The sequence below is a fragment of the Coregonus clupeaformis genome, unplaced genomic scaffold (assembly GCF_020615455.1).
Source record: "Coregonus clupeaformis isolate EN_2021a unplaced genomic scaffold, ASM2061545v1 scaf1922, whole genome shotgun sequence".
In the NCBI taxonomy this organism is placed as follows: domain Eukaryota; kingdom Metazoa; phylum Chordata; class Actinopteri; order Salmoniformes; family Salmonidae; genus Coregonus; species Coregonus clupeaformis.
Genome location: NW_025535376.1, coordinates 63,981 through 84,765, shown reverse-complemented (window position 1 = coordinate 84,765; position 20,785 = coordinate 63,981).

Below are 20,785 nucleotides of genomic sequence, written 5' to 3'. Positions count from 1 at the left end.
ATTTCCCCGCCTGCCTTGCTCCCAAGCCCTGGCTGCTCCTCCGTATTTCTGTAACCTTCCCGGCTCCGTCGGTCAAGATGAGCGTGGAAAGCTGGGATTTCTGTGGAAAGCCTCAGCCTTGATCACAGAATCACACAAATATATGACCATCAGCAGCCGTCCGTGACAGATTTGGAGTGTAATATCACACTGATCCATCTTGTAATCTATAAATCACAGAGCATTTAATGTGATTCATTGGAAATAAATGACTGTCTTTGATACAGGACCACATTTTTTTCATGAAGATTGTATACATATTTCATATACATTAGCCTATGTTTCAGTCTGTTTTAACATCTAAGATTTCCCTTCATGCCAACAACTGTAAGAATGCATTTGCTGGCCTCCTGAGTGGCGCAGTGGTCTAAGGCACTGCATCGCAGTGCTAGAGGTGTCACTACAGACCTGGGTTCGATCCCAGGCTGTGTCGCAGTTGGCTGCGACGGGAGACCCATGAGGTGGCGCACAATTGGCTCAGCGTCATCCTGGTTAGGGGAGGGTTTGGTCGGCCGGGATGTCCTTGTCCCGTTGTGCTCTAGCAACTCCTTGTGGCGGGCTGGGCGCATGCACGCTGACATCGGTCGCCAGTTGTACGGTGTTTCCCGCCGACACATTGGTGCGGCTGGCTTCCGGGTTAAGTGAGCAGTGTGTCAAGAAGCAGAGCGGCTTGGCGGGGTCGTGTTTCGGAGGATGTGTGGCAATGGACCTTCGCCTCTCTCTCGAGTCCGTACGGGAGTTGCAGCGATGGGACAAGACTGTAACTACCAATTGGGGAGAATAATGCATTTGCCTACCAGCAGCAGATAACCATTGTCACATTCAGTTTGCTTATAGTGAGGTGTTAAATTATTTATCTTCTAATAAATTCATTAAAAATCCTACAATGTGATTTTCAGGATTTTTTTTTCTCATTTTGTCTGTCATAGTTGACGTGTACCCATGATGAAAATTACAGGCCTCTCTCATCTTTTTAAGTGGGAGAACTTGCACAATTAGTGGCTGACTAAATACTTTTTTTCCCCACTGTAGTTTTGATGTCTTCACTATTATTCTACAATATAGAGCATAGTAAAAATTTAGAAAAACCCTTGAATGAGTAGGTGTTCTAAAACTTTTGACTGGTAGTGTATGTAAATTAGATTTTTCTGTATTTAATTTAAATAGATTTACGCACAACAGCGTTCTATCCAAGCTGGGAGAGAGCACGAGGAGGGATCATGTCATGCAGGTTCAGGTAGCAGCTAAAGGACAGTTGTATGTTATTTTAAAAATCAATTGGTAGCTGATTAGTATGCATGGACAATTTATTTTAAAATCTGCAATGTTTGAATGTCCATTTTTAATTACTGAATTAGAAATGACATTATTACCACCAGCCAGCAGACTATAAAATTGCAGCATTACGACACCGTGTATAGATTTCGTGAAATGTTAGGCCCTGTGTTGCTCAGTTGGTAGAGCATGTCGTTTTGAAACGGCAGGATTGTAGGTTCGATTCCCGCGGGGGGCCAGTATGGAAAATATATATATATGCACTCACTAACTGTAAGTCGCTCTGGATAAGAGCATCTGCTAAATGACTAAAATGAGAAAATGACGACCAAATAGAGGCCTACAAATAAACCTTTATCCATTAGCTAAAGCAAAGCTTTACATGCTCTTGCACCACAGGAACCCTATCATCGATTAATTAGGCACGCAGCCGCATAGACATGTCTCTATTTCAGCACGATGTACAGCGATCGGTTTGTGAGTGGCTGTCTGGCTGAAACATTCAATTTTATTTTATATTAGGGAGAGGCCCAAAGTCCAACATTGTGGGGTCCAGAGAAACTGCGTAAACTTTAGAAAATGAGTTACTAAAAGCAGAAGGCTTCCTACGACTGGAGTAAAAGTAATTTCCTCTCAATCTTAAATAAGCATGCCCCATTCAAAAAATACAGAACTAAGAACAGATATAGCCCCTGGTTCTCCTCAGACTTGACTGCCCTTGACCAGCACAAAAACATCCTGTGGCGTACTGCATTTGCATTGAATAGCCCCCGCGATATGCAACCTTTCAGGGAAGTTAGGAACCAATATACACAAGCAGTTAGAAAAGCAAAGGCTAGCTTTTTCAAACAGAAATTTGCATCCTGTAGCACTAACTCCAAAAAGTTTTGGGACACTGTAACGTCCATGGAGAATAAGAGCACCTCCTCCCAGCTGCCCACTGCACTGAGGCTAGGAAACACTATCACCACCGATAAATCTACAATAATCGAGAATTTCAACAAGCATTTTGCTATGGCTGGCCATGCTTTCTTCCTGGCTACCACTACTCCAGCCACCAGCTCTGCAGACAGTGATGTTCTGAAAGAGCTGCAAAATCTGGACCCCTACAAATCATCTGGGGTAGACAATCTGGACCCTTTCTTTCTAGAATTAGCCGCCAAAATTGTCGCAACCCCAATTACTAGCCTGTTCAACCTCTCTTTCGTAACGTCTGAGATCCCCAGAGATTGGAAAGCTGCCGCGGTCATCCCCCTCTTCAAAGGGGGTGACACTCTAGATCCAAACTGTTACAGACCTATATCCATCCTGCCCTGCCTTTCGAAAGTTTTTGAAAGGATCACCGACCATTTCAAATCCCACCGTACCTTCTCCGCTATGCAATCTGGTTTCCGAGCTGGTCATGGGTGCACCTTAGCGACGCTCAAGGTCCTAAACGATATTATAACCGCGATCGATAATAGACAGTACTGTGCAGCCGTCTTCATCGACCTGGCCAAGGCTTTCGACTCTGTCAACCACCGCATTCTTATTGGCAGACTAAATAGCCTTGGTTTCTCAAATGACTGCCTCGCCTAGTTCACCAACTACTTCTCAGATAGAGTTCAATGTGTCAAATCGGAGAGCCTGTTGTCTGGACCTATGGCAGTCTCTATGGGGGTGCCACAGGGTTCAATTCTTGGGCTGACTCTTTTCTCTGTGTATATCAACGAGGTCGCTCTTGCTACTGGTGACTCTCAGATCCACCTCTACGCAGACAACACCATTTTGTATACATCTGGCCCTTCATTGGACACTGTGTTAACAAACCTCCAAATAAGCTTCAATGCCATACAACACTCCTTCAGTAGCCTCCAACTGCTCTTAAACACTAGTAAAACTAAATGCATGCTCTTCAATCGAACGCTGCTGGCACCCGCCCACCCGACTAGAATCACTACTCTCGACGGGTCTGACCTAGAGTATGTGGACAACTACAAATACCTAGGTGTCTGGTTAGACTGTAAACTCTCCTTCCAGACTCACATTAAGCATCTCCAATCCAAAGTTAAATCTAGAATTGGCTTCCTATTTCGCAACAAAGCCTCCTTCACTCATGCTGCCAAACATGCCCTCGTAAAACTGACTATCCTACCGATCCTTGACTTCGGCGATGTCATTTACAAAATAGCCTCCAAGCAAATTGGATGTAGTCTATCACAGTGCCATCCGTTTTGTCACCAAAGCCCCATACACTACCCACCACTGTGACCTGTATGCTCTTGTTGGCTGGTCCTCACTACACATTGGTCACCATAGCAACACCCATCCGTAGTATGCGCTCCAGCAGGTATATCTCACTGGTCATCCCCAAAGCCAACACCTCCTTTGGCCGACATTCCTTCCAGTTCTCTGCTGCCAATGACTGGAACGAACTGCAAAAATCTCTGAAGCTGGAGACTCTTATCTCCCTCACTAACTTTAAGCATCAGTTGTCAGAGCACCTTACCGATCACTGCACCTGTACACAGACCATCTGAAAGTAGCCCAGAAGCCTACTGCTGGAGTATTATTTGTATGTTGGCGGAAGTCCTATTTTTCAGTCGAACTGTAGTGGTGGAGTCACATGTTCTCTATTCTCCATTTTGTCTTGTGACTGTAGGCAGAGAGTCACATGTTGAAATATAACGTTTCGGTCCTCTACCTCCCTGATCTAAAAGGTCTGTAGACTAGAGATAAACATCTAGTTAACTTCGCCTGAACTCTGCAATCGACCATAAACACGTTTCTACAATGAATCAGGTGAGTTTAGATTAATTTAAACGTTTTTATAACGGGTCTTTGCAGCCTGCTTCATGCTTTTACACTGCACGCATTTAATGGTCCTTGACTTTTGGAAAATCATTTGTGTAGTTTAGCTGGTTACTCGTAACCAGTCCGGGGTGAGGATGAACTCGGCAAGGGGGCATCAGAAATGACTAAGGGGGCACAACTATTTTGGCTTGCTGATAACACAGGATGGATAATAATCGATAGTACAATTGTAATTATCTAGACAATTTTTGCTGATGTTTGCAAATGGTGTCTTAGAGGATGTTGACTCAGCTTGTGGAAGCATCTGGAGAGCATTTCTATAGGGGAACCCTAAAACGGAGGAAGTCTGTTATGTGGAGTCCTGGGATTGGTCTGTCGGGGAAAACACCCATATCAGGTTACATAGGATATATATACTATGGTTTGGGACAAAGGAGGGGGGAACAACATATTAAGAGATTGGGCCGTTGTTCTCCAGATGTCTGCAGAAGTCTGTAAATTGGCGCTGAAATCTTCAAATGTAATAAATAATTATAACGAGGACAGTGTCAGCGGATTCCTTGTTCTCACAGCATCTCAGCATCGTTTCTCGACACAATTACACATTACACAGGTCTCAGGCAGCCTCTGGAACTGCCGTTCTGCTGCCAACAAGGCAGAGTTCATCTCAGCCTATGCTACCCTCCAGTCCCTCGACACCTTGGCGCTGACAGAAACATGGATTACCACTGAAAACACTGCTACTCCTACTGCTCTCTTCTCGTCTGACCATGTGTTCTCGCATACCCCGAGAGCATCTGGTCAGCGGGGTGGTGGCACAGGAATCCTCATCTCTCCCAAGTGGACATTCTCAATTTTTCCCCTGACCCATCTGTCTATCTCCTCATTTGAATTCCATGCTGTCACAGTCACTAGCCCATTTAAGCTTAATATCCTTGTCATCTATCGCCCTCCAGGTTCCCTTGGAGAGTTCATCAATGAGCTTGACGCCTTGATAAGTTCCTTTCCTGAGGATGGCTCACCCCTCACAGTTCTGGGGGATTTCAACCTCCCTACGTCTACATTTGACTCATTTCTCTCTGCCTCCTTCTTTCCACTCCTCTCCTCTTTTGACCTCACCCTCTCACCGTCCCCCCTACTCACAAGGCAGGCAATACGCTTGACCTCATCTTTACTAGATGCTGTTCTTCTACTAATCTCACTGCAACTCCCTCCATGTCTCCGACCACTACTTTGTATCCTTTTCTCTCTCGCTCTCCTCCAACACTACTCACTCTGCCCCTACACAGATGGTAATGCGCCGTCGCAAACCTTCGCTCTCTTTCTCCCGCTACTCTCTCCTCTTCCATCCTATCATCTCTTCCCTCTGCTCAATCCTTCTCCCTCCAATCTCCTGATTCTGCCTCCTCAACCCTCCTCTCCTCCCTTTCTGCATCCTTTGACTCTCTATGTCCCCTATCCTCCCGGCCGGCTCGGTCCTCCCCCTCCAGTCCTTTGTTTAAGACATGGTATTTATATCCTATGTGACATAATATGGCACAATTAACACAGGATGGATAATAATCGATAGTACAATTACACACAATGTATTTGCAGCCACGCACGGCTGTCTTGCAGCAAGAATACAAGAATACAAGAATACAAGCTACTGCACCGCTTTACAAACATGGACAATTCATAAATAGCAAGTCATGACAACGTTACACAGCTACATGCACAATACCCAACAATCCAATGCAAAACAGTTGCTAATTACCGTAATAACACTTTCTCATGCCAATACAATGCATTTCCAATCGCGGAAAGCAAACAATAATGTACAATGCACTACCAACTACTTATCGGTACAATGCAGCTTGGACGCAGCTACCAAGCTGTCTTCCCACTAGAGTGCCGTCCTACGCTGGTATGATAACAGATAAATTACTATTCCATAACTACCAGTTGTTTATGGCAACACTATAGCTACATCGTTACTCAACCATTGGTCAAGGTCTGCTCACCCTCATCAATGTAATGCAAAGCACCTCTTCTACATTATAAAACAATCAATTATATTATAAACCAAACATTTCCAATCAAAGAAATTAAGCAGTATACTTGGCTGCAACGGCAATAAAGAAAATCACGTCTACGCCTATTTCTGACGTTTGCCACGCATTTCCAAAAGCTAGCAAATAACAAAATAATACAAGCCCAGCCAGGCTGCCTGTTCTTACCCAGATTCAAGAGTGTAGCCGCCTTGATGCTGTGTTGAACCTCCTCAGCAGTCTCTCGTTCCCTGTGGAATTTGCTTGTAAGATCCCTCTCATATCCATATATAGATCCACCACATATTCTTTCAGATTACTACTCACTACTCTTTGCCATTTGCTTGGAGCGGGGGTGTCCAAGTGTGCTTGAATTTCTCCCATAACTCATCAAACTGCATCTGCCTTTGAAACACGCGCTACAAAATGCCAGTTTTCTCTCACAGTACAGGCGGGTTGGGTATTTCCCCAGACAAACCTGCGCTGGCTCCTCATCACCGAGGTCGCCAGGCACCAGAGTGCTGAAAAACAGTCTATTACACTCCCTCTCATTGTCATCTTCTAGCTGGCCCATTGTTGTTTCCACCACATATTCTTTCAGATTACTACTCACTACTCTTTGCCGTTTGCTTGGAGCGGGGGTGTCCAAGTGTGCTTGTATTTCTCCCATAACTCATCAAACTGCATCTGCCTTGCAGGAATATTCCTGTCACCCTCTGCCTTTGAACCGCGTGCTACAAAATGCCAGTTTTCTCCCACAGTACAGGCGGGTTGGGTATTTCCCCAGACAAACCTGCGCTGGCTCCTCATCACCGAGGTCGCCAGGCACTAACGGAGGCGTCGGTGCTTGTAATATACTGTCGGTGCTGCTGCTAGGTTCGGTCTTGGCAGCTGCAGGCCCCTCCTCGGGTTGGTTACCTCCTATGTCACCAGGCTGCAAGACGGTTGCTCAGGTGCCTTTGCTTCTGGGCTCGGCTGCCTTGGCCTCGGTGATTAGCGTCGGCCCAGCGGCCTTGCCTTTGGCCTCTGTGGCAGGCTTCTCCCCGCCGCTTTGATCCGATACTGCCGTTGTGCCCTGTCGAAGCCACTTTCTAATATCCATCATACTATCAGCTACCTACCTAACTGTTAACATTAGCTAAATTCCATCCAGCTGTGCGGTGAATGTTTTTTTTTCTTCGTAGTATGTAACTTTGAAAGTAAACCTAAACAGTCAAATTGACCCCACCCTTCTACTGTGAGAATCATCCTTAATTACTGTGAAGGCCAATCAAAATCTGGGTTTTTTCAACCGGTAAAATGTGTTTGACGTACGTATGATACCTGCAAGGGAGTTGCATGAATGAAGCACAACAAATGGGTTGAGCATGACGGAGGGGGCAGATTGTGGGACAGAACATTGAAAGTAAACCCTAAACCGTCAAATTGACCCCGCCCATCTACTGGGCTTATTGTGGGACAGAATATGGGCACAATATTCCAACTAAGGGGGCATTGGCCCCTTTTGCCCCCTGGTGGCGCCAGGCCTACTCGTAACCTACATTTCTGCCCACAATGTAAAGGCTGACACACTTTGTTTATTCTTTCGTAAAGAACAGAATGTCCCGCCACCGAACAAAGTGTAACTTGAAGTCAACCTCGTTCGTGATGTCCGAGGAAGTAGGTGTAGGGTGAAGTTTAGCGTTTTCCCACTAATAATTAAGGTTAGGATTGTGAGAGGCTAGCTGAGCCTAGATCTGTAGGGAGGGAGTGAAGCAAAGTCTAGGCTACACCATCGATGGTTCTGAATTCTCATAATGTCAGTACATTGCTTTTATAATCGAATGAGACAAGTAATGTGATGTTTTGTAAAAATGATGATTCATTTGACGGATGACTATCAATGCAAACAAACTCTGTGCAATGTTTGTTCCTTGTTTAATGACAAACCGTACTCTCTAATGACAAACCGTACTCAGTCAGTAGTGATTCTTGGTCATTTTCAATCTGTGATGTCACTACCGACACTCTTTTCATCAAATTGAGCTTTTCACATGCTCTGATTCCTGGAATAGGCTGTACACTATTTTCCACGATCAGCAGCTGTGCTTTTGAACTGTTTCCCTTAGTGCTGTATAGTTACTATGCAGCTTCCTGTGACTGGTACGTTCTCCCCAGTAGAACCAGTAACCTTCCTGTGACTGGTACGTTCTCCCCAGTAGAACCAGTAACCTTCCTGTGACTGGTACGTTCTCCCCAGTAGAACCAGTAACCTTCCTGTGACTGGTACGTTCTCCCCAGTAGAACCAGTAACCTTCCTGTGACTGATACGTTCTCCCCAGTAGAACCAGTAACCTTCCTGTGACTGGTACGTTCTCCCCAGTATAACTAGTAACCTTCCTGTGACTGGTACGTTCTCCCCAGTAGAACCAGTAACCTTCCTGTGACTGGTACGTTCTCCCCAGTAGAACCGGTAACCTTCCTGTGACTGGTACGTTCTCCCCAGTAGAACCAGTAACCTTCCTGTGACTGGTACGTTCTCCCCAGTAGAACCAGTAACCTTCCAGTGACTGGTACGTTCTCCCCAGTAGAACCAGTAACCTTCCTGTGACTGGTACGTTCTCCCCAGTAGAACCAGTAACCTTCCTGTGACTGGTACGTTCTCCCCAGTAGAACCAGTAACCTTCCTGTGACTGGTATGTTCTCCCCAGTAGAACCAGTAACCTTCCTGTGACTGGTACGTTCTCCCCAGTAGAACCAGTAACCTTCCTGTGACCGGTACGTTCTCCCCAGTAGAACCAGTAACCTTCCTGTGACTGGTACGTTCTCCCCAGTAGAACCAGTAACCTTGGATTTTCACGGGGCCTCCCGAGTGGTTGTTGTGGAAAATCGTCCTTATCCGCATTAAAAAAGAAATAGAGACCAGCTGGTCTGCAGAGAAACTACTCTTCATCTTTTGTTTGTTTTTAATGGTGGCGTAATCTGACTTCTCCTCCTGTTATTACTCAGTTTTTAGAAACAATGGTGACGTGACCAAACCCTATTTAGTGAAAATAACAGAGCCATTTCAGCCACCTAGGGGTTTTAAACCTTCTTTCCATAGCTCCTATTCAGTCAGATTATATTCTATCAAAAAGTAACTGTTTCCATTTATATTCCTGATACCTCATCCCTACTGTTTTACTAGGTTTCGCTATGTGTACTCTCCCTCGCAGACACCTACTTGACAATTTTTCCTGATTTTAAAGCAGAACCTGTACAGGGCAGTAAGAGACTGGTCCTCAGCCACATGGAACCAGCTTGCCTCTGCTACCTACAGTGAGGGGAAAAAGTATTTGATCCCCTGCTGATTTTGTACGTTTGCCCACTGACAAAGACATGATCAGTCTATCATTTTAATGGTAGGTTTATTTGAACAGTGAGAGACAAAATAACAACAAAAAAATCAGGAAAAACGAATGTCAAAAATGTTATAATTTGATTTACATACTGTGTAACTGAATACAAAACCAACATTGTTATACATATGATTTGATCGGCTTATTACACCAACATTCATTTATATTATTACACCAACATTCATTTATATTATTACACCAACATTCATTTATATTATTACAACAACATTCATTTATATTATTACGCCAATATTCATTTATATTATTATGCCAACATTCATTTATATTATTACACCAACATTCATTTATATTATTACACCAATATTCATTTATATTATTACAACAACATTCATTTATATTATTATGCCAACATTCATTTATATTATTATGCCAACATTCATTTATATTATTACGCCAACATTCATTTATATTATTATGCCAACATTCATTTATATTATTACGCCAACATTCATTTATATTATTACGCCAATATTCATTTATATTATTATGCCAACATTCATTTATATTATTACACCAACAATCATTTATATTATTACGCCAACATTCATTTATATTATTACGCCAACATTCATTTATATTAATACGCCAATATTCATTTATATTATTACGCCAATATTCATTTATATTATTACGCCAACATTCATTTATATTATTACGCCAACATTCATTTATATTATTACGCCAACATTCATTTATATTATTATGCCAACATTCATTTATATTATCATGCCAACATTCATTTATATTATTACACCAACATTCATTTATGTTATCATGCCAACATTCATTTATTTTATTACGCCAACATTCATTTATATTATTACGCCAACATTCATTTATATTATTATACCAACATTCATTTATATTATCATGCCAACATTCATTTATATTATTACACCAACATTCATTTATAGTATTACACCAACATTCATTTATATTATTACACACTGTCACGCCCTGGCTCCGGGGACTCTAGTATGTGGAGCCAGGGTGTGAGTTTTCATTTGTTTATGTTCTAGTTGTTGTATATCTATGTTGGCCAGGGTGGCTCCCAATCAGAGACGGCTGTAGCTCGTTGTCTCTGATTGGAAGTCATACTTAGGTAGCCGTTAGGCATTCATTATTTGTGGTTTCTTGTTCCGTGTTGGTTTGTTTATGTAACCAGGGACGTCACGTTTCGTTTTGTTGTTTTGATCGTGTGATCATTCTAATAAAGAAAATGTTCGCATTCAACGCTGCGCCTTGGTCCTCCTCTATGAATGACGATCGTGACACCAACATTAATTTATATTATTACACCAACATTCATTTATAGTATTACACCAACATTCATTTATATTATTACACCAACATTCATTTATATTATTACACCAACATTCATTTATATTATTACGCCAACATTCATTTATATTATTACACCAACATTCATTTATATTATTACACCAACATTCATTTATTTTATCATGCCAACATTAATTTATATTATTACGCCAACATTCATTTATTTTATTACGCCAACATTCATTTATATTATTATACCAACATTCATTTATATTATCATGCCAACATTCATTTATATTATTACACCAACATTCATTTATAGTATTACACCAACATTCATTTATATTATTACACCAACTGTCACGCCCTGGCTCCGGGGACTCTAGTATGTGGAGCCAGGGTGTGAGTTTTCATTTGTTTATGTTCTAGTTGTTATATATCTATGTTGGCCAGGGTGGCTCCCAATCAGAGACGGCTGTAGCTCGTTGTCTCTGATTGGAAGTCATACTTAGGTAGCCGTTAGGCATTCATTATTTGTGGTTTCTTGTTCCGTGTTGGTTTGTTTATGTAACCAGGGACGTCACGTTTCGTTTTGTTGTTTTGATCGTGTGATCATTCTAATAAAGAAAATGTTCGCATTCAACGCTGCGCCTTGGTCCTCCTCTATGAATGACGATCGTGACAGAAGAAACCACCATAACAGGACCAAGCAGCGTGAAGAAGAGAGAGGATGGACTTGGGAGCAGTGGAGTAAGAGTCTCGACTGGGCCAAGCCAAGCGAAGAGGAGAGAGGTTGGACTTTGGAGCAGTGGGGTGAGAGTCTGGCGAGAGACATGGAGGCCTGGTCCACGGGGAGAGACGCCCAGAAAATGTTTAGGGGGGGGCTAACGCCGTGGACGACGGGCCAGCAGGAGACCGCAGCAGAGCGGCCCAGCGGATTGGCAGAGGAGGCCGCCAGGTTACGGGGGCCACTGGTCGAAGAGGGGGTGGAAGATGTAGAGGCACGGCGAGAGGTACTGGCGTGTGTTGCCAGTCCGGTCCGGCCTGTTCCTGATCCCCACGTAGGGCCAGTGGTGTGTGTTCCCAGTACGGTCCGGCCTGTTCCTGCCACTCGCACCAAGTATACGGTGCGCATCGCCAGCTCGGCCCGGCCCATTCCTGCTCCCCGCACCAAGTCAGTGGTGCGTTTCGTCAGCCCTGTCCGGCCCGTTCCTGCTCTCCGCACCAAGTCTGTGGTGCGCGTCGCCAGCCCAGTCCGGCCCATTCCTGCTCCCCGCACCAAGTCTGTGGTGCATTTCGTCAGCCCTGTCCGGCCCGTTCCTAATCTCCGCACCAAGTCTGTGGTGCGCGTCGCCTGCCCAGTCCGGCCCATTCCTGCTCCCCGCACCAAGTCTGTGGTGCGTTTCGTCAGCCCTGTCCGGCCCGTTCCTGCTCTCCGCACCAAGTCTGTGGTGCGCGTCGCCAGCCCAGTCCGGCCCATTCCTGCTCCCCGCACCAAGTCAGTGGTGCGTTTCGTCAGCCCTGTCCGGCCCGTTCCTGCTCCCCGCACCAAGTCAGTGGTGCGCGTCGTCAGCCCGGCACGGCCCGTTCCTGCTCCCCGCACCAAGTCAGTGGTGCGCTTCGTCAGCCCGGTCCGGCCCGCTCCTGCTCCCCGCACCAAGTCAGTGGTGCGTTTCATCAGCCCGGCTCGGCCCGCTCCTGCTCCTCACACCAAGCCAGTGGTGTGCGTCGTCAGTCCGGCACGGCCTGTGCCTGTTCCACCGGCACCGGTCAGGTGCTGCGTCACGCCGGAGCTAGAGCAATCCGCTCCACCAGTGTTCAGTTCAGCTCTGGTCAGCAGGGCCAGACTGGACCAGGGGTACTTTGGGGGGTTAGAGAAGGAGTGGGGGTCATGTCCGGAGCCGGATCCGCCGCCGAGGCGGAGTGCCCACCCGGTCCCTCCCCTGTTGTATTTGGTTGTATATTACGCCAATATTCATTTATATTATTACGCCAACATTCATTCATATTAATACGCCAACATTCATTTATATTATTACGCCAACATTCATTTATATTATTATGCCAACATTCATTTATATTATCATGCCAACATTCATTTATATTATTACACCAACATTCATTTATATTATCATGCCAACATTCATTTATTTTATTACGCCAACATTCATTTATATTATTACGCCAACATTCATTTATATTATTATACCAACATTCATTTATATTATCATGCCAACATTCATTTATATTATTACACCAACATTCATTTATAGTATTACACCAACATTCATTTATATTATTACACCAACTGTCACGCCCTGGCTCCGGGGACTCTAGTATGTGGAGCCAGGGTGTGAGTTTTCATTTGTTTATGTTCTAGTTGTTGTATATCTATGTTGGCCAGGGTGGCTCCCAATCAGAGACGGCTGTAGCTCGTTGTCTCTGATTGGAAGTCATACTTAGGTAGCCGTTAGGCATTCATTATTTGTGGTTTCTTGTTCCGTGTTGGTTTGTTTATGTAACCAGGGACGTCACGTTTCGTTTTGTTGTTTTGATCGTGGTGATCATTCTAATAAAGAAAATGTTCGCATTCAACGCTGCGCCTTGGTCCTCCTCTATGAATGACGATCGTGACAGAAGAAACCACCATAACAGGACCAAGCAGCGTGAAGAAGAGAGAGGATGGACTTGGGAGCAGTGGAGTAAGAGTCTCGACTGGGCCAAGCCAAGCGAAGAGGAGAGAGGTTGGACTTTGGAGCAGTGGGGTGAGAGTCTGGCGAGAGACATGGAGGCCTGGTCCACGGGGAGAGACGCCCAGAAAATGTTTAGGGGGGCTAACGCCGTGGACGACGGGCCAGCAGGAGACCGCAGCAGAGCGGCCCAGCGGATTGGCAGAGGAGGCCGCCAGGTTACGGGGGCCACTGGTCGAAGAGGGGGTGGAAGATGTAGAGGCACGGCGAGAGGTACTGGCGTGTGTTGCCAGTCCGGTCCGGCCTGTTCCTGATCCCCACGTAGGGCCAGTGGTGTGTGTTCCCAGTACGGTCCGGGTCTGTTCCTGCCACTCGCACCAAGTCTACGGTGCGCATCGCCAGCTCGGCCCGGCCCATTCCTGCTCCCCGCACCAAGTCAGTGGTGCGTTTCGTCAGCCCTGTCCGGCCCGTTCTGCTCTCCGCACCAAGTCTGTGGTGCGTCGCCAGCCCAGTCCGGCCCATTCCTGCTCCCCGCACCAAGTCTGTGGTGCGTTTCGCCAGCCCTGTCCGGCCCGTTCCTAATCTCCGCACCAAGTCTGTGGTGCGCGTCGCCTGCCCAGTCCGGCCCATTCCTGCTCCCCGCACCAAGTCTGTGGTGCGTTTGCGTCAGCCCTGTCCGGCCCGTTCCTGCTCTCCGCACCAAGTCTGTGGTGCGCGTCGCCAGCCCAGTCCGGCCCATTCCTGCTCCCCACACCAAGTCAGTGGTGCGTTTCGTCAGCCCTGTCCGGCCCGTTCCTGCTCCCCGCACCAAGTCAGTGGTGCGCGTCGTCAGCCCGGCACGGCCCGTACCTGCTCCCCGCACCAAGTCAGTGGTGCGCTTCGTCAGCCCGGTCCGGCCCGCTCCTGCTCCCCGCACCAAGTCAGTGGTGCGTTTCGTCAGCCCGGCTCGGCCCGCTCCTGCTCCCCACACCAAGCCAGTGGTGTGCGTCGTCAGTCCGGCACGGCCTGTGCCTGTTCCACCGGTGGCGGGTCCGGCACCGGTCAGGTGCTGCGTCACGCCGGAGCTAGAGCAATCCGCTCCACCAGTGTTCAGTTCAGCTCTGGTCAGCAGGGCCAGACTGGACCAGGGGTACTTTGGGGGGTTAGAGAAGGAGTGGGGGTCATGTCCGGAGCCGGATCCGCCGCCGAGGCGGAGTGCCCACCCGGTCCCTCCCCTGTTGTATTTGGTTGTATATTACGCCAATATTCATTTATATTATTACGCCAACATTCATTCATATTAATACGCCAACATTCATTTATATTATTACGCCAACATTCATTTATATTATTATGCCAACATTCATTTATATTATCATGCCAACATTCATTTATATTATTACACCAACATTCATTTATATTATCATGCCAACATTCATTTATATTATTACGCCAACATTCATTTATATTATCATGCCAACATTCATTTATATTATTACACCAACATTCATTTATAGTATTACACCAACATTCATTTATATTATTACACCAACTGTCACGCCCTGGCTCCGGGGACTCTAGTATGTGGAGCCAGGGTGTGAATTTTCATTTGTTTATGTTCTAGTTGTTGTATATCTATGTTGGCCAGGGTGGCTCCCAATCAGAGACGGCTGTAGCTCGTTGTCTCTGATTGGAAGTCATACTTAGGTATCCGTTAGGCATTCATTATTTGTGGTTTCTTGTTCCGTGTTGGTTTGTTTATGTAACCAGGGACGTCACGTTTCGTTTTGTTGTTTTGATCGTGTGATCATTCTAATAAAGAAAATGTTCGCATTCAACGCTGCGCCTTGGTCCTCCTCTATGAATGACGATCGTGACACCAACATTAATTTATATTATTACACCAACATTCATTTATAGTATTACACCAACATTCATTTATATTATTACACCAACATTCATTTATATTATTACACCAACATTCATTTATATTATTACGCCAACATTCATTTATATTATTACACCAACATTCATTTATATTATTACACCAACATTCATTTATATTATTACGCCAACATTCATGTATATTATTACGCCAACATTCATGTATATTATTACGCCAACATTCATGTATATTATTACGCCAACATTCATTTATATTATTACACCAATATTCATTCATATTATTACACCAACATTCATTTATATTATTACACCAACATTCATTTTTAACATGATCATCTAAATATGGTAAGCGCAGCACTTATTCACATTCATCAATGAATAACTTCATGACTTCCAATGGAGTACCACAGTATGAGTCATAATACCCATAAAACCTAACCTAACCTAGGATAGTGTCTCAGATCTGGAGCAAGCCCTATTAAACAACCTTGTCTCAAAACCTGAATGTGAATACCTTTGCTGCAAATGTGCCATAAGTCCGTGCCTGTACATTTTGCCGAAATTACACAAACCTAAAACACAACAAGGCAATTATCCAGGCAGACCAGTGGTTGCAGGAATAGACTCAATGTTAAAGCCATTGTCGAGCTTTGTAGACTATTTGATTAAATCTCATGTGCAAAAGCATTGCCATCATATGTGAAAGACTCTATAGATTTCATAAACAAGATCTCACCAATAAGGGGATTAACAGAAGACTGTATTTTGGTCACATTAGATGTGGAGAGTCTATATAGCAGCATTCCCTACACGAGGGCTGGCAGCCTTAGCTCACTACTTGAGAGACCGAGACACGAGGGCTGGCAGCCTTAGCTCACTACTTGAGAGACCGAGACACGAGGGCTGGCAGCCTTAGCTCACTACTTGAGAGACCGAGACACGAGGGCTGGCAGCCTTAGCTCACTACTTGAGAGACCGAGAAACTGACAAACACCCACCTACAAACTTTATTCTAGAGCTGAATGTGTTTTGACATAATTTATAACTATTTAAGGTTTGATGATGAATACGACCTCCAAACGAATGGAACATGGATGGGCTCCACATTCGCTCCAAGCTATGCTAACCTTTATGTGGGTCTGTTTGAAAATCGTTTTTGTTAACAATGAAATACCATTATTGAATAAAACCCTGAAGTGGTATCGATATATTGATGAAATTTTTTGCATATGGGGAGGAACGGGAGAAGAGCTGTCAGACTGTATGGCATTACTCAATGACATTGACCCTAATCTCAAATTCACTATTGAATGTGACACTAAACATGTTCATTACCTCGAGCAAAGTGTGAGATGCTGTCAAGAAACAATGGCATGTTTTATCATCGGACCCAGCTCTGCCAGCTGAATTTAAGAAACCACCACTTATTGTACAAAGGAGAGGTTGCAATTTACGCGACATGTTGGTCGATGCCAACTGCCAGCCACAAAAGAAAATGAGCCAGGCTTGTTTACGCCCTCTTCCGAATGGCAGCTATCAAATCAAATCCAATCAAATTTTATTTGACACACACGTGTTTAGCAGATGTTATAGCGGGTGTAGCGAAATGCTTGTGCTTCTAGCTCCGACAGTGCAGTAATATCTAACAAGTAATATCTAACAATTTCACAACATATACCCAATACACACAAAACTTGTAAGGAATGGGATTTAAGAATATATACATATATGGACAAGCAATGACAGAGCGGCATGGACTAAGATACAGTAGAATATTATAGAATAGAATGCAGTATATACATATGAGATGAGTAGTGCAAGATATGTAAACATTATTAAAGTGACTAGTGTTCCATTTCTTAAAGTGGCCAGTGATTTCAATAGGCAGCAGCAGCCTCGAATGTGCTAGTGATGGCTATTTAACAGTCTGATGGCCTTGAGATAGAAGCTGTTTTTCATTCTCTCGGTCCCAGCTTTGATGCACCTGTACTGACCTCGCCTTCTGGATGATAGCGGGGTGAACAGGCCGTGGCACGGGCGGTTGATGTCCTTGATGACCTTTTTGACCTTCCTGTGACATCGGGTGCTGTAAGTGTCTTGGAGGGCGGGTAGTTTGCCCTCGGTAATGCGTTCGGCAGACCGCACCACCCTCTGGAGAGCCCTGCGGTTGCGGGCGGTGCAGTTGCCGTACCAGGCGGTGATACAGCCCGACAGGATGCTCTCAATGGTGCGAGCTAATAATGTAAAAAATAATACATAAGAGTTGGATGACCATTGAAATAAATGTTTCACAGTCAGAGCTTGTTTTTCCGAGCTACTTTAAAGGGGCAATCTACAATTGCTACATCCAATTTCAAACGTTTAAATTAATTATATATACCCATCGACTCTTTTAAGAATGTAACTTGTAAATAATATGCCCAATGAGCTTTGTTCAACTGTCGTCCCTCATCAGAACCCAACAAGCCTGTTTAACTACATTGTTTGTAAACAATGTAAACATGGTTCGCCTGAAAACATGAATAAACTAGAATTGAAATATCATGGACGTTCAGTTCTTGCGTCCCATAGCAGTATGAATTTGAGCGGGGTTGTATTTCTCCAGCCTCAGATTTTACCAAATCGGGTGGGGTGCGGATTATTTTTAACACATACTTATCAAATTTTTAGGTACAATTTTTTTTTTTTTTCTTTCTTAAAAACTGCATTGTTGGTTAAGGGCTTGTAAGTAAGCATTTCACTGTAAGGTCTACACCTGTTGTATTCGGTGCATGTGGCAAATACAATTTAATTGTATTACCTTTTCTAACAGGGTATTTTCTAACAGGGTATTTTCTAACAGGGTATTTTCTAACAGGGTATTTTCTAACAGGGTTTATTCATAACAGGCTCTGTCGTAGCCGGCCGCGACCGGGAGACCCACGTGGCGGCACATAATTGGCCCAGTGTTTTCCAGGGTAGGGGAGGGAATGGCCGGCAGGGATGTAGCTCAGTTGGTAGAGCATGGTGTTTGCAACGCCAGGGTTGTGGGTTCGATTCCCATGGGGGGTATGACATTTTTATTTATTTATAATGTATGCACTAACTGTAAGTCGCTCTGGATAAGAGCGTCTGCTAAATGACAAAAAAATAAAATAATAATAACACGATTTATTCATAACAGGGTTGATTCATAACAGGATTGATTCATAATGTACAAATCCCTATTCAGCTTCAACATCTGCGTAGAGGAAATTATTATCTGTAAGAAGTAAGAGAACTGGTTATTTACCAATTATTTGTTTACATTGGGCCTCATTCACCAACCGTTCTTACGAAGTAATGTGTTCTTAAACCCCACTTACGCACTTTTTAACGAAGATTCTGACATTCACTAATGTGCAGGTACTCTCCACCTTGGAATTTTTAGCCTCTGGGACATTTCAGCGGGAGTTAGCAGACCGGGTGGGGCATATCACAGCCATCCATCAGCCGCGCTCTCCCACGAGTTGTGGATGGAATAAATCAACTGGCCACACAATATATTTTCTTCCCCTACACAGCGCAACAACAGCTGCCGGTCAAGAGAGGGTTCTACTCTATTGCGGGTCTGCACAACGTAATCGGGGCAATAGACTGCACTCGCGTGCGCATTAAGGCGCTCTCACCAGACCCGTTCCCGTACCTCAACCGCAAGCAATATCACTCAAATCAATGTACAAGTCATCTGCGACTCCGACAACCATCTCTTGAACGTGGTCTCCCGCTTCCCAGGAGGTGCACATGACTCTTATATTTTGCAGAACAGTTCTGTGGGAATGCGCCCGGAACAAGGAGCTGCTGGAGACGCATGGCTCATTGGTAAGCATCGTTCAGTAATTTCAAATTCCAATTGTTGGTTTCAAAAAGTGGGTTTCTTCATTTAATTACTTGTTTCATTAGGAGAATCGGGCGGTATGCCCTGGCTAATGACGCCACTAACAAACCCTCAGACGCACCAAGAGGCCTCTTATAACCAGAGGCACGCACGCACCCGCTCCAGCATTGAGCGAACCATTGGTATTCTGAAGGGACGCTGGATGCGTTTGGACACAGCAGGGGGGAAGCTGCTTTACAAGCCAGAGAAGGTGAGTAGGACTACTTGTCTTATTCAGGTTTGAAAAATTGAGAACATGTTGTAGGATAATCTAATTCCAACAATTCATTTTATTGAGTTTTTCTAGCTTTTGATCATCTTTACAGTGTTTTTTCAGGTTTGCAGAATAATCATGGCCTGTTGTGTGTTCCACAACATCGCTATGAAGCGTGGCGTTCCACTTCCACTTCCGCCACCACACCAGGATGTGCGTCCTGACCCATTGCTGGGACCAGACAACCGACTTGGCGTGGAAGTCAGACAACAAATCATTTCTCGTTTTTGATTTGTTTTGTCCTTTAAATACCACAAATTAAACACATGAAATGACACAGGTTTCAGTGCGCGTCCTTTATATTTTTTAATGTGTGTTAATGTCTTTGAATGTTTCTGATATTGTGGCCAGAGTAGAAGCAATTTCACAGAGACTTTGCGCAATCCGCTCCTGGTTATCCAAGACCTCATCGAAGATGACACGTGCAGTTGGACGGGACCTGGGGGCACGTACAGAGGCAGGCCTACTGCAGGAAGGCCGAATGGTGTCAGGTTCCTCTTCACAGAGGGGTTGCCTGGATTGGAGATCTGTAAATAACAATAACAAAAACGATACTGAAAGTAAAACAGTCACAGTGCACTGATTTTTTTAATTTTTTTTTAGATGTTTCAGTTTGTTCAATATAGGCCTACTGCAAAAGCAATAGGATTTCAAACTGAATAAACTAGGAATTCAGGTGAGGACTCATTCACAGTCACATAGGCCCACATTTGGTCTGACTAACTGGTGTAAAATTCCTTTCCAATCGTTTCACCGTTGCTTTCAGTTAAATTATGGCATGCAATTGTATAAATTCAGAAAGACTTGCTTACCGTTTGATTCACTGGTGGGAGATGGCCTTGGAGGATATGAAGCTGTTGAGATAGGGCCCTGGTCAGTGTCCAGTTGCTCCGCTGATTGCACACCTGAGTGCCATCTCACCAATAATGGTCCCGATGCGCTGGTCAATCTCAGATAACTCAGGGCCTGCATGCCCCCTCCAGTGGTCAGCGTATGTCTCTTATGTTTGGCAAAGGATTTTTTGTGCTCTGATTTTAAGTCAAACCATTTCTTTTTTACATCTTCAATTGAGCGACGTTGTCCAATAAAACAGAGTTCCCGGAATCCGTGAATGAGGGAAATAAGTATTTGACCCTCTCTCAATCAGAAAGATTTCTGACTCCCAGGTGTCTTTTATACAGGTAATGAGCTGAGATTAGGAGCACACTCTTAAAGGGAGTGCTCCT